Source organism: Macrotis lagotis, unplaced genomic scaffold (assembly GCF_037893015.1).
Source record: "Macrotis lagotis isolate mMagLag1 unplaced genomic scaffold, bilby.v1.9.chrom.fasta BILBYCTG032, whole genome shotgun sequence".
Lineage (NCBI taxonomy): Eukaryota > Metazoa > Chordata > Mammalia > Peramelemorphia > Peramelidae > Macrotis > Macrotis lagotis.
The window spans coordinates 221,702-236,459 of NW_027421939.1; the positions used below are offsets into that span (position 1 = coordinate 221,702).

Consider the following 14,758-nt stretch of genomic DNA (forward strand, 5'->3'; position numbering starts at 1 on the left):
GAGGGTCCATTTGGGTGCCTGAAGGTTGGGGGTGAGCCCTTCCAGTTTGGGTGTAAGAGACTTGGATCTAAAGACACTTGATTCTGAGAGGTCTCTGTCAATATTTAAAATCGGAAGGGCCCTGTCCTAACCCTTCCCCTGCAGTAAATCAGGTAAATAAGACTAAAATATAAAGGGGGAAATGTAAGAAGAAAATGATAAAGTATTGTTGCCTTGCATGAGAAAATAAAGAATATAGGAGAAGGAACACATTTGGTCTGCCTTTGGGAGAGAGAGAGATTGTCAGCTGAGAGTCTGAAATCTCCCCTCTTGGCATTCCTGAGACGTCAGCAATTTGCCCTTGCCCTGTGTTTTGAAATTGTCGGTTTGGAAATTCTGTTGCATTTTTTGTGACCTGTGTTTGTGCCTCATCTGTCTTTATGTGTTTAGATTGTCTATTTACTTGTTAAACAGGGGAAAGGGGAAGTTAGCAAGTTCCCCTAAAGAGTACCTTTGGTAGCCTCATTTTGTTATTTTGGATTTTGAGGCAGTATCAATCTAACACTCCCTGGCTCTGCCCTTGAGCCTGCTTTCTGCCTGTGGTACAATGGATGATATGATCCCTCCCTCCTCACTCCTGGATTGTCTCTTGAGCACTTAAAAGAGTGAATTTAATTTTGATTGAAAAGGAATGGATTGTGGTGTTAAATTGACTGAGGCCAAACTACTCACCCTGTTATTCTACCCTTATGAGAAGGGCCTCCCCTTCCCTGTTTATGTTCCCTTCTCTTCCCAGTTCTCTGTGATTCTGTGGTAGTAGAGTGTTTTCCCCCACCCTCTTTTAGAAAAAGACTAAGAGAGAGAGAGTTACTTCAGGAAGAATTAGTAAAATAAGTGTTAAAAGGGGAGGCTAGGTGTCACAGTAGATTTAGCACCATCCCTGGAGTCAGGAGTCCCTAAGTTCAACTCCGGCCTCAGACACTTAATAATTGCATTTGTGGCTTTGGGCAAGCTGCTTAACCCCACTGCCTTGCAAAGAAAGTGTTTAAAAGGGGACTTTATTTTGAAGTCAAAGTAACAGGAAAGAGACAGTGAATATTACCAAATATGTAAACAAAGATATCATGTAAAGAAATATTATTTTAATTAGAAAAAATGTTGTTAGAAAATTTCAGAAAGACAAGGGAGTCAGGTTAATCCTAAAGTATATATAACGTGGTTACAAAGATTTGCAAGTATATGGGAAAACAAATAGTTAATCTTTTTCCAGAATGATATGGTAACATTAGAACTTCAGAAGTTTATCAATACAGATTCTGATAATGGTAGTTATTACAGAAAATTATGGGACATATGAGAATTTAAGAATAGAAGATCAGCTGTCACCCAGAAAGTATTGTCCCTCTATAAAAGTTATTTGTATTACTTTATTTGAAGAAAGGGGGGCAGGGAATATTCTAATTAGGCTAAGGGATTTTTCAATGACTGCTTATCTTTTTTAGGGTGTTAGCAGCTATAAACCAGAAGTGTTAAATATTAGAACCTGGAATGGAAAATATATTGTGAAAAGTGGAATCACATCTGTGGTTTATATAGCTCTGTAAGCTATGTGACTATAGTTCGGAATAGTATGAATTAAAGTCAAGCAGAGTTAATGAAAAAGAAAGCTGGAACAGCATTTTGAGGAAAATGTGAGTTGTGTAGTCTGAGTAAGAGGTTCTGAAAGTACCGGGAAGAAAATCCAGACATAGAGACAATTGGGGTTTTTTGAACCATTTTGTGGTTTGGGGAGTGTTTAGAAGAAGTTTAAGAGAAGAAAGAACCTTTAAGGTAAAGATTGAAAAGTTATAGGAGAGGGGAGTTATCCTTATGAGTGTCTGAGAAAGATCTCATGCTTTCTCCCTGGGTTGGGGGAAGGGGGTGGTGGGTTGATACATGGTGGTCTCCATTCCCTCCACCATCTTGTTAAGACTTGAAATCTAGACTGAGTCTACCTAAGTGCCCCATCTGCCTGTGGAGGGGGTGGGAGAGGAGACCTCAAGTACTGAAGTCTTAAAGGGAAAGAGACTCCATCTCAAGTGGGATATGTGAAACGAAAGGGAAAAAATATATAAAATCCAGGGGATAGGAGATGCATTTATTGAAAGGAAATCATGTTTAATTAATATCTGCTCTGGCCACAAGGCCTTAAAGTAATGACTCTCACTGTTTAAGGTTTCTGAACTAGAGTTGTGGGAAGCACACTGAGGATTTTAAAAGAGGGTTATTAATGTTGTAGCAGTCTGACAAAATTTTTATAGAATGGGAGGAATTCTTAAATTAATTTGGGATTATAAACTATTTTAACACTATTTTTAACTTTTGCAAGGAGTTAAGTGATTTGAAATTTAAAACTTTATTGTAAAACTTTTGGGTTAAATAATACTGGTATCATGTTAGAAGAGAAATAACTATGTTATCAGGGATTTTTACTGATTTCTTTTGGAAATAAAACAACTGTGATTCGTTTTAATGTTAAGCCTAATAATGCTAATTATTGTATTTTTACTTTGGATAGAGCTTTTGAATGTGAGTGCTCAGTATAAGGTACTCTAAAGTTTTATCAAACTAAACTGTTGGGAAATTCAATTGTTATTGATTGGTGTTTTAAATGTATCATATGTATGAGATTGGATTCTGAGAATCTGGGCAAAGAAGTCTAGAAGACAAAAGTATAAAGATCATGGGATATTCAAATCCTCTTCTAAGGGAAATGAGATGTTTAAATAAGAATCTTATGTTTTAATGTATATCAACAATGTATGTTTCATTCCAAAGAAGTCAAGAATGTGGACTTCTCTCTAGGTGGCTGCAGATAGCTGATGGGGGATTCTGAAGAAATGGCAATTTTGTGGGTCCCATTGTAAGGTAACTTGTCAGCATTTATCAGTTTTGTGATATTCTTTTGTATCTGCAAAGAGATTATATTTTCACTATTTAGTTATCGCTTGTGAATGTGATTTAAATACTGCATTGTTGAAGCCTGTGATTAATGTGTGATTGCTTTGAAGGGAAATAAGAGAAATATTAAAAAGTATGGCCCTTTATGGGATAGATCTGTGGGTTCATGAATAATGTAATAATGGAAGGATTGCTTTGTTCAATCTAGTAATTTGTGTGTTACGTTTATTGCTGTTCTGTTATATTGAAATTATAAACACAAATTACAAATTTAAGGTTACCTAAGATATTCTAATCATTTTTAAGAATTGTTAAAAGTAATTTGTATGTTGCAGGGGCAGCTAGGTGGTACAGTAGATAAAACATTAGTCTTGGAGTCAGGAGACCCGAGTTCAAATCGGGCCTCAGACACTTAGTGACTACTTAGCTGTGTGACCTTGGGTAAGTCATTTAACTCCAATTGCCTTGCCAAAGCAAAAATAGCAATTTGTATGTTGAGAACAGCTAGCAACTAAACAAGTTTATGCACATAAGTGTCTATATATATAAGTAAATTAAGATTATTTTGGAATACATACTATATATATAGTATGTATTCCAAAGCTGGTTGTTTGCTTTGAAGTAAAAGCACTATGTAATACGAGAAAGATGAACAGAAAGATAATTTGAGATTTTTCTGTGCAATCTCCAGGACAAAGGAGATATTAATTTGTTGTAAAATACAACAGGCTAGAAGGACGTTTCTCTAGCCAAGGGGAATCTGATATACCATCTTTATACAGAGCTGGATTAGATATGATTTCAGACAAAGGGATATCTCTAAAAAGAGGTAGGAGATGAGGCCTGTAGGGCCAGTCATAGTTACAATACCTGGTTTTAGACAAAGACCTAGGAAAGACATTCAGTTTTAGGTAGGGATTTCATTAACTGGGACTCCATAATATTATAACTGGAATTTAGTGAGTAGTATGCACTGGAAGTTCTAATTAGGTAAAACAAATATTTTAGATCACATGACTTTTAATTTTCTCTTATGTAAGATACAAGGATGGTCAACAAAAGGGAATGCTACTGGGTAAATGTCATGTTCTTGGAACCAAGGAAGCCAATGGGCTAAAGATGTCAGGAGACAGGAATGGGCAGCTGAAAGGGCAACTTTTCAGTATGGCTAAGGTTAGAACCCTTTGACTTGATTTCCCCAAAATGGAGAGGATGGAGGAGACTGAACGGGGTAAATCTCATTACATTAAGAGGTAGAAAGAACTTATTGCAATAGAGGGAAACAAGGAAGAAGGTGAGAATTATCTGGATCTTACTCTCATCAGATTTGATTTAAAGTTAACATACATATGCACAGTTAAGTTAAGAAACTTTCCTTACCATTAAGGTATTAAAAGGGGAAAGGGGAGGGAGGAAGAAAAGAGGAACCAACAGAAAGAAGAGAAGGAATAAGGGGCAAAGGGAAAGGGAAAAAAGGGGAGCGGTTTGGATATAGGAGGGCAAACACACTAAAGGTGAGAAATATGGATTACTGGGGAAAAAAGGGGAAAAACACAAACCAAGGGAAGATAACATGAAGGACAATAAAGAATTAGTAAATATAACTTTGAAAGTGAATGGGATGTACTCTCCCTTAAAATGTAAGCAAATAGCAGAGTGGATTAAAAACCAGAATTCTACCATATGCTGTTTATAAGAAACTCATTTGAAGCAGATACATTGTATTGTGTAAAGGTAAAAGGCTGGAGCAAAATATTCCTTGCTTCACCTGAAGTGAAAAAAGCAAGGGTAGCAATCCTTATCTCAGACAAAGCAGTTACAAAAAGAGATAGCATTAAAAGATATGAGGAAGTAAACTATAGACTCCTAAAAGGTACCATAGACAATAAAGTAATTTCAATACTAAATATGTATGCAACCTATGTTATAGCATCCAACTTCTTAGAAGAGAAGTTTAAGGAGTTACAGGAAGACATAGCCAGAAAAACTCTACTAGTAGGGGACCTCAACCTCCCAATCTCAGATTTAGATAAATCTAATCATAAAATAAACAAGAAGGAAGTTACAGAATTAAATAGATTGTTAGATTGTTAGAAGACCTAGGTATGAAAGACCTATGGAGAAAATTGAATGGGGATAGAAAGGAATATAATTTTTGTTTTAAACAATTAGAAAGCTAGAAGGAAGGGAGATAAGATGTCAATACTCTCTTGCTTTTCCAAGGTCAAATTTGCTACTAAAGAGCCAGCAGTCCTAGTAACACAGTGGTTCAGAGCTCAGCAGTCAGGATCTCTCTTTCTTTGGCATCCCCATTGGTGGTGAAAGATGAACTTTCTTTAAAATTTAAAAAATTTAAATCTTCACTCTTTTAGACACCTTAGCTGAGAGAGGAACATCCCATCATTCAGGGTAGGTTGAATCAACAGTCCTGTCATTACCCTTACATACCATTCCCAGAAAGCAAACTACACATCAGTAGCCAGTCCTTCATCTGCTAAACCCTTCCTAGGAAACATTTATCTAACTGATACAGTAATGGCAGCAACTTGAGAGGTTTCCTTAGTGACAGATTACAGCAAGCAAAGGACTTCACTAGGGTTGTCTTTGGAATTTCCAAGGCAATGCCCTTTCCCCTGGGCCCCACAAGTTTGCTGCCATGGGGGCCATTCCTTGGAATCCTCATCACTTTCAACTGACATGAGGGTTTCAACTGTCCATTTCCTGGATCTATGCCAAATCCTTTCTAGGTAGATATAGTTGAGGGCCTAAGGTAGAAAGAAAGAGCTATTTGACCCTGGGCAAGTCACTTAATCTCTTTCTGCTTCAGTTTCCTTAACTTAGTTTTCTTAAATATAAGAATGAGGATAAAAGTAGCAGCTACCTTTGATTGTCATGGGAAGATTAAATGAGATATATTTGTGAATAACTTAGAACAGTGACTGGCAAATATGAGTATGAAATGAATGCTCCTTCCTTCCTTCCTTCCTTCCTTCCTTCCTTCCTTCCTTCCTTCCTTCCTTCCTTCCTTCATTCCTCCACATGAGATCCCTCTGTGTTAGTAGAGCAATGATGGAGTCTCCCAATTTTCAGAAATATTCCTGCTTCTCTCCTATAGTATCTGACCAAATTCTGCTATAGTCCCTGCTGTTGTCTTGAGTTTGGTATTCTGTGATGATGAATCCTTCGCTGACTTAGGAATGCAGGCGTAAAAAGAAGATAGAAATTTGGTTTTTAAAAAGTTACAACATAAAAGAAAGTGATATAGAATTTAAGAAGTTATTAAAGAAAAGCCACATGGATTACTAATTAATCTTGTCAGGTCAGCTGTCAGGTTAAGCTGAAATCCAGAAGCAAGTAGAGCAATAGCCTCAAGCATGAGCCTTGCCTGAAATCTTCTTAAATTCCCCCGAGTGTCCATGGGAAGAGATGGTAACTTGGGAGTTGGGTGGTCTCAGATGTTGTTTCAGAACCTGAGTAATCTAGCTTGCCTTACTAATGAGAACGTGACCAAGGTTAGAGTGGAGGTCAAGACAGAGTGTTTTAGCAGAGTGATAAAGGAAGAGAGAAGATTTGCAAAATTTGGTTTCCAATTAATTTCATTATTCTCTTTGCCTGTAATTCTCTGTATCCCTGCCACAACTAGAGCCTGGCACTTCCTCTCTTTTCCAGAATTTAAGCACTATCTCACTGTGCTTCACACCACTGTGGCCAGTTGGTCTGGGCTATGGATACTGAAGGTCCTGACAGAAGTTCAACAGTGACCCCTGTTCCAGGACATGACTAATCCTAGGACCTCTCACTTCTGTGACTTGATAACAACCCCAGTGATGTGGTCTGAGTGCTGCTAATGTCCCCTTCTCTCAGGTTCAGGCTTTTGCCAGTTTTATCACTCCTGCATTTTGAGCACTGCCCACCTCTGCCAGGATGAGCCTTGCTATGGAAGCTGCTGCTGTCTTCCTATTTTAAGAAATGATTCAAGAAACCATCCTAGAGGGGGTCCTCATTCATTTCTCACTAGAAATTACAGAGAAAAAATTATATTTCCCAAGAAAAAGAGAAATTCAATTTTAAAAGTTATAAAATCTATGTAGGTTTTACTTTTCATTGTAAAGCAACTGGGGTGTCTTCTGTCCATCTGTCCATACCCTAATTTCAGAAATATTCCTAGATTCTGGCAAAACTCATGTATTTTCCTCTCAGATATTTCCCCATACTGCTTCACATTAAAAAATCCCAATAACCAAATGAAATCCCAAATTCCATAAAAATTCCTTTGGCATAATTCTTAAACAAGTCCACAAATCCACACTTAAATTATACCCATGATTACCACAGTTGATGAAGTTGTCAATCATTATCAATGCAAATGCAAAGTTTCTTAAGCTTAAAGAATTTATGTCATTTATCAAATTTAGGTCTAACTTTTTAAAGAAACATTTTATTTTTGTTGAATTTTAGAATGTTTCATCTAATCTTGCTTCCCTCCCTCAACCCCCCACAGAAGACTGTTTCCCATTCTTTACATCATTCCCATAGTATGCATTGATCTAAGTTGAATGTGATGAGACAGAAATCATCTCCTTAAGGAGGAAACATAAAGTGTGGGATATAGCAGAATTCCATAAGAAGAAAACATTTTTTAAAAAAATTAAAGGTAATAGTCTTTATGAACACAGAGTACACCCAAATCCTAGATGCTGAATGCTCACTCTTTACTATTCAATCCAATCACCTCCAAGCAATTGGAAAATTCTCATAGTATGGCATACAACAGCAGTAGAAAGGAGGATCTATATAAGTCAATAAATATTTATTAAGTATAAACTAACTGCTGCTGGAAACTATGCAAAGCCTTGAGTTTACCAAAAAACCCAAACATTAATAAACATACAAATAAAAAAGTCAATCCTTCAAAAGGAGTTCAATATCCTTTCTTTTCTCTACTTTTTCCAATAGTCCTCATTTTTTTGCTATTATATTTGACTAAATATCACATTGCAAAAATTAATTGATTTTATCTAGCAATATTTAGAAATATCAAGTGGTTAAATTAAAGTAGGAAATTAATCAATAGTTGGAAAGTAAATGGTGCAGTAGACAGAGGTAGTTCAAATTTGACTTCAGACCCTTAACAACTTTATGTTAATTAACTTTTTTTGCCTTAGTTTCCTATATAGAAAATGAGCTGGAGAAAGAAACAGCAAATCACTCTCGTATTTCTGCAAAGAAAATTCCAAATGCGATTCCACTAAAAAAACAACTAATCAATGGTATCAGTGATAATAGGGAACAAATTCCTCCTCCTGGAGATTGATAGTTGTGTAATAACCCACTAGAATAATTTGTGCTGACAACAATATCAAGAATGCAACCCCACCTCATCAGGAAAATAGAGTTTTGGTCCTTGGTTTTGGCAAGTAGGAATTGGGATAATGAGCTGGGAATATATAAGCTACATGTGGGGTTTTTATTAAGATTCCTTGCTTCTCCTCTGGGACACCAATGCATTGCTGGTGAAACTATGAACTGATCTAACCTTTCTGGAGTGAAATTTGTAACTATGCCCAAGGGTAATAAAAATGTGCCTACTGTTTGACCCAACAATTCAACTATTGGGTCTATATCCTGAAGAGATCATGAAAAAGGGGAAAAACCCTACATGAATATTTATAGTAGTTCTGTTTGTAGTGGCAAAGAATTGGAAATTGAAGGGATGTCCATTAATTGGGGAATGGTTAAACAAATTGCACTATATGTATGTGATGGAACTCTATTTTTTTTGTTTTTGAATTATAAAGATTTTATTTATTTTGAATTTTACAATTTTTCTTCTAATCTTATTTCCCTCCCCACCCCCCATCGAAGGCAATTTGCCAGTCTTTACATTGTTTCCATAGTATACATTGAATGAAATTGACTGTGATGAGAGAGAAATCATAACCTTAAGGAAAACATATAAAGTATAAGAGATAGCAAGATCAGACAATAAGATATCAGTTTTTTCCTAAACTAAAGGTAACAGTCCTTGGTCTTTGTTCAAACTCCACAGTTCTTTCTCTGGATACAGACAGTATTCTCCATTGCAGACAGCCCGAAATTATCCCTTGTTGTTGCACTGATGGAATGAGCTAGTCCATCAAAGTTGGTCATTACTCCCATGTTGCTGTCAGGGTATACAGTGTTTTCTGGTTCTGCTCATCTCAATCAGCATTGGAACTTCATTGTTTTATTAGACATCAGGAGGGATGTGCTTTCAGAGAAAATTGGAAAGACTTCCATGAATTGGTGCTGAGTGAGATGAGCAGAACCAGAAGAACATTGTAGACCATAAAAACATTCTGTGGTGATCAACCTTGATGGATTTGTTCACTCCATCAATACAATAATCAGGGACAATTTTGAAGGATCTGTGATGCAGAATATAATCAGTATACAGAAAAAGAACTGTGGAGTTTGAACAAAGACTAAATATTATTATCTTCAATTTTTAAAAACTTATCTTAAATATTATATAATTCTGCTCTCCCCAATATTTTCTTTCTTCCTTAAGGATATAGTTTTTCTCTCAGCACATCTATGGATATCATGGAAACAATGTACGGCCTACCAGATTAGCATCTATTGGGGGGAGGTGGGAGCAAAAGTAGGAAGAGGGAAAAATTATAAAATTCAAAACCTTGCAAACAAATTATTGGTAGAAATTACTATTGTATATAATTGGAAAACACAATATTTATTTAAATAAAAAAGAGCCTTGCTTCTTTCTCTGAAATCTCATGTTCCTCACAGCTATAAGCAGTGTCATAGTCTTAAAGTTCTCTCTGTCAATGTACTCACCATCACAAAGCTAGCTTTCCAGGGAAATGCCCCACCTGCCTGTGCAGAAATGGTATATTTTTTTAAAGTTCCTTTGCTTTTGCTTATATTTCTTCTTACTTGATTTATATTCTTAACTTGGGAGCTTTGGAACTTGGTCTTGACATTCTTATTAGTTTTCTTCCTGGATCTCTTTCAGGTGGCAGCTTTGTTCTTTCTACTTTATTGTGTTGTTCTATTTCAGAGCAATTTTCCATAATAATTTCTTTTAATATTGTATCCATTTTTATCATAAATTTTATGTTGTCTGACAATTCTATGTTTTTTCTCTTCAAGTTGTTCTTAGTTATTTTTTATTGAAATGTTTCAGATTACTTTCTACTTTTTCAGTTTTTATTTGTTCTTGATATTGTATAAGGGCATTCAACTACTCTTGAAAAAATTCTAATTTTCAGAAGGCGTTTTTTTCCCTTAAGATTTAATATCTTATCCAATTGACTTACTTTTCATATATTCTTATATCTTTTTAAATGCTGATTGTAATCTGGTTGGTGTTCAATCCATTCATGGTCCTCTATTTCCCTTACTAGTCTACTTGTACATTGTAATCTCTTCCCCGAATTCTGGGATATATAATTGATATGATGATTTTGAGAGAAAAATCAAAAAAATAGATAATAATGACTAGGAGTAATTGTTATACCCAAAGAGCAAGATGGAGATAGGAATTTGTTAAGGTTGGAGATCTTTGTTATTCCTGGGGACTGTCTGGGGATTGAGTTCCCAAATCAGACAGTACATAAGTTTTCATGGGATAAGGATTTTATAGTGTATGGGGGGTGGGGGGTGCAGAGAACAAGCAAGATACAAAAGCAAACTCAGCAGTTAGAAATATTATCTTGTTGTACTAATACAAACATGTAAACATATTGCTCCGTATAGATAGGGGTGAGAAGGGGTCAGGGTCTTTGTGTCTGAGATGGATGGAGTCAGGAATTTACTATCTTATGGTTCCAGCTGCATCTAGGGAAAGGGAAGGCAGTCCTGGAATTTAACAGATGCAGCAAGATAATTAGGCAAACAAGGGTGCTTTGTAAATCTTTAGACAATTTTATGGTATATCCCTGAACCCTTGTGTCCTATCAGACTATTTTTAGACCCAAAGGCCCCTAGTCAAAGTTATATTTCTAAGGAATTTCTCAGGGCACAGAAGGATATCAGGGAACCCTTTCTATACAGGAATTTCACAAACATTGATATTGTGCTTCATTCCCCACTTTGCTTTCAAAATAACTCGCAATCTTATCATCTTCATAGCATGAATAAACATGAACTACAAACATCTTTACAAAGGCTCCAGGTATCATCATTACATCTCAATCCACCTATCTCTTTAAGTTGTATAGGACAGCTATATCAGAGATAAGACTCTCCTTAGATAGGATACAAACATACTACCCAATAGTCTTCCTCCTTTTCTTTCACTGGAGAACATCTACACCCTGCCTCCCCTCCATTTCATAGGGAAAACAGCATAAGTAGGGGTGTCACACATACATTATCAAGGGGTGGTTACAAATACAGATCCCTTGACTATACAATGTATACATTGGTGAGAAATGTTAGAGATGAACTGGTCCAGTTTCTCTCCTCTCTTCTCTTCTCTCCTGGAGACCTCCAATGTCTTTCTGCATCTTCTGAATCTGGTCCAAACAGTCCTCTCCAACTCAGGTGACTAGTTGAGACTTTGTCTTCTGGTAAAGAATCTGCTTAACGTTTTACATAGATCCAAACACATATTTTCATCACAAGACAATGAGATTTTGGAGCTTATTGCAATTTACATTTTACCTTATTGCCATATTGATCCACAGACTTAATTTTAACACAATAATCTTTCGTTAGTGTTTTACTTTATGAGCAAACTCTGAATGAGAATTGTCATACTGTCTTAAGCTTGTAACATATAATCCACAGTCATGTTAGTTCAGAGTACCCAGCATATGGTTTAAAAATAAAACAATCTTAGCCTTTGCTCGTATAACAATAATGTCTCAAACATCCTTAACCAAAATGAAATTTTTCAAAATATTCTCAAATATACCAATGATTTTCCTTTTCCTGATATGCTTATCTGACCCACATTCCTTTCCTTAAGCTAGGCCTTAAACATATAATTATCCTGAGAATTTCCCAGTCTTCTTCTTACCTAAATATCCCTTTTAAAAATTAAAGAAACTTAATTCCTATCTTAATATATAGCTGTTAGCAGGTGTTGGAGCCACACACCTAACACACCTAACCTATCTCTGGCTATTAGAGCCAACTCACCTAAAATTTCTTTTTCTAGTTTGCTTAGTAACTACCTATAAAGATCCAGGACATTAAAAGAAAATTTCTTTATAGATATAAATATTGCATGTCAGTATCTAGGCAGAGGTCACGTGGGTAAGTCAAATGTCTTAGGGCAGATTTATTCTTCCAGGTGAGATATTATCCAAATGTCATTTTGGGGAAATCAAGTCGAATGGGTCCAACCTCAACCATACTGAGAAGCCACCCCTTTGGCTGCACATCCCAGTCACCTGACATCTTGGCTTCCTTGGCTACAAGAACATGACATTTATCCAGTGGCATTTCCTTTTTGTTGACCATACTGGTATCTGACATAAGAAAATCAGTTGTTGTGGCTTCCTTCACCTTGGAGCCCACAGTGGCAACCTCCCTCCCAGAGAGGAGCTCAGAATAGCGAGTCAAGCCACTACTGCCTTATGCCTCCAGCTCAATTTTATTACTTCTTAGCTTCTACATATATACTGTTAGGTCTTCTGCGGTAGAACAAAGAATCATGAGGTAATGGGGGGATACACAAGTGGTGGGTATGTGCAGCACCTTGTGTTACAGGATGAGGGGGTACATTAGAGGGGAGGTAGTAAAGCACAGCTTTGTCTTGTGACCTTGGGCTGTGGGGCAGAATGTCCAGCTCCCAAGGACTCCAGAGCCCCTTATCTCTTAGGGTGGCTTGCCAACTCCTGAGACTGTCTAGGTGGCAGTCCATTAGAATAGGCTGTGTTCCCAAAATCAGTTAAAAGTCCCATGATCTAAAATGGTTATTTTACCTAGGTAGAACTTGCAGTGAACACAATTCATTAAATTCCAATTATTATATTAATGGAGGCCCAATTAATGAAACCCTCTACCTAAAGCTCGAATTATCCTTCCTGGATCTTTCCCTGAAAACAGATATACTAACTATGACTGGCCCTACAAGCCTGTCTTCTACCTCTTACTAGAGACATCCTTTTGCCTGAAATCATATCTACTCTATCTGTATATAAAAATGGTATATCAGATTCCCCTTGCCTAGAGAAACCTCCTTCTAGATTGGTGTATCTTACTGCCTTTGTCCAGGAGATTGCACAGAGAAATATCAAATTATTTTGTGTTTATCTTTCCTATATTATATAGTGCTTTTACTTCAAAGTAAACAACCACTGCTTTGGAATATACATATATAGATCCAAAATATTCCCAATTCACATACATACCTAGAAACATATATACATACACATGTTTACCTACTCTAATCCTCAACATACAAATGGTTATTTTTGTTTTGGCAAGGCAATTGGGGTTAAGTGACTTGCCCAAGATCAAACAGCCAGACAATCACTAAACAAAGGCTGACCTGAACTCAAATCTGATGACTCCCGGACCTAGTGTTCTATCCTCTGCAACACCTAGCTGCCGCTTAACATGCAAATTACTTTTCATAATTCTTTAAAAACCACGAAAACATCTTAGATAGCTTTAAATTTCCAACATGCATTATTTCTATGAGTAACAGAATAACACACAAATTACTAGATTGTAAAAAGTAATTCGTCCATTATTACATTATTCATGAACCCACAGATCTATCCCAGAAAGGGTCATACTTTTTTTGTATTTTCCTTATTGGTCTTCAAAGCAATCACATTAATCCCAGGCTTTAAGAATACAGTATTTAAAAAGCATATTCACAAGAGATCGCTAAATATTGCAAATATTATCTCTTTGCACTTACAAAAGATCACATAGCATCTTATTTATCAATAAGTTACCTTACAATAGGGCCCACAATTGCAATTTGTTTGGAGTCCTCATCAGTCTCTGCTGTTAGCATGAGAGTAGTCCACATTCTTGACTTCTTTAAACATGCATTGTTAATATACATTAAACATTAATATTTTTATTTAAACATCTCATTTCCCTTAGAACAAAAGCAAAATGAATAACCTATGTTCTTTACACTTTTTGTCTCTACCCAAATTCTCAGAATCCAATCGCATACATATGACACATTTAAAACCTAAATGTAATTACAATTCAACTAACTTCCCAGCAGCTTAGTTTGATAAAAACTTTAGAGTACCTTATACAGAGAATCCAGCACTCACATTCTAAAAGCTCTATCAAAAATAAAAATACAATTGTTAGCATTATTCAACTTAACATTACAACCAATTAGAGCTTTTCCCCCAAAAGACATCAGTAAACATCCCTGATAACCTAGGTATTTCTCTTCTTAGTAATACAATACCACTTTTCTTTAACCCAAAGGTGTTACAATAATTTAAAAACCCAAACCACATACCTCCTTGCAAAAGTTACAATAGTGTTAAGAATAGTTTAATCCCAAACTAATTTAACTATCTAGGTTATTTAATTCCTCCTATTTTGTACACACTTTGTCAGAATGTCACAACACTAGTATCCCTATTTTCAAATCCCCAGTGCACTTCCCAAAACTCTAGTTCAGAAACTTTCGAAACAATGGGAGGGATCACTCAGGTCACATGGCCAGCAGATATTCATTAAACGTGATTTCATTTCAATAAAGGAGTCTCTTAACCCCTGTTTATTAGATTGTTTTCCTTCTTTCCCAATCACATATCCCACCTGTGGAGGGAATCGCTCAAGTTTGTGTTTTAATTTATGGGAAGAAATTCAGGTTTAAGAGGCTAAGAATTTTTTTTTGTTT

The 14,758-nt window shown here is 36.2% G+C and overlaps 1 pseudogene; it reads left to right on the top strand.

Annotated features, from left to right (window-relative positions):
- Window positions 1-12,591: 12,591 nt before the first annotated feature.
- Window positions 12,592-14,758, top strand: part of LOC141504032 (ankyrin repeat domain-containing protein 26-like) — a 37,199-nt pseudogene continuing 35,032 nt past the window's right edge.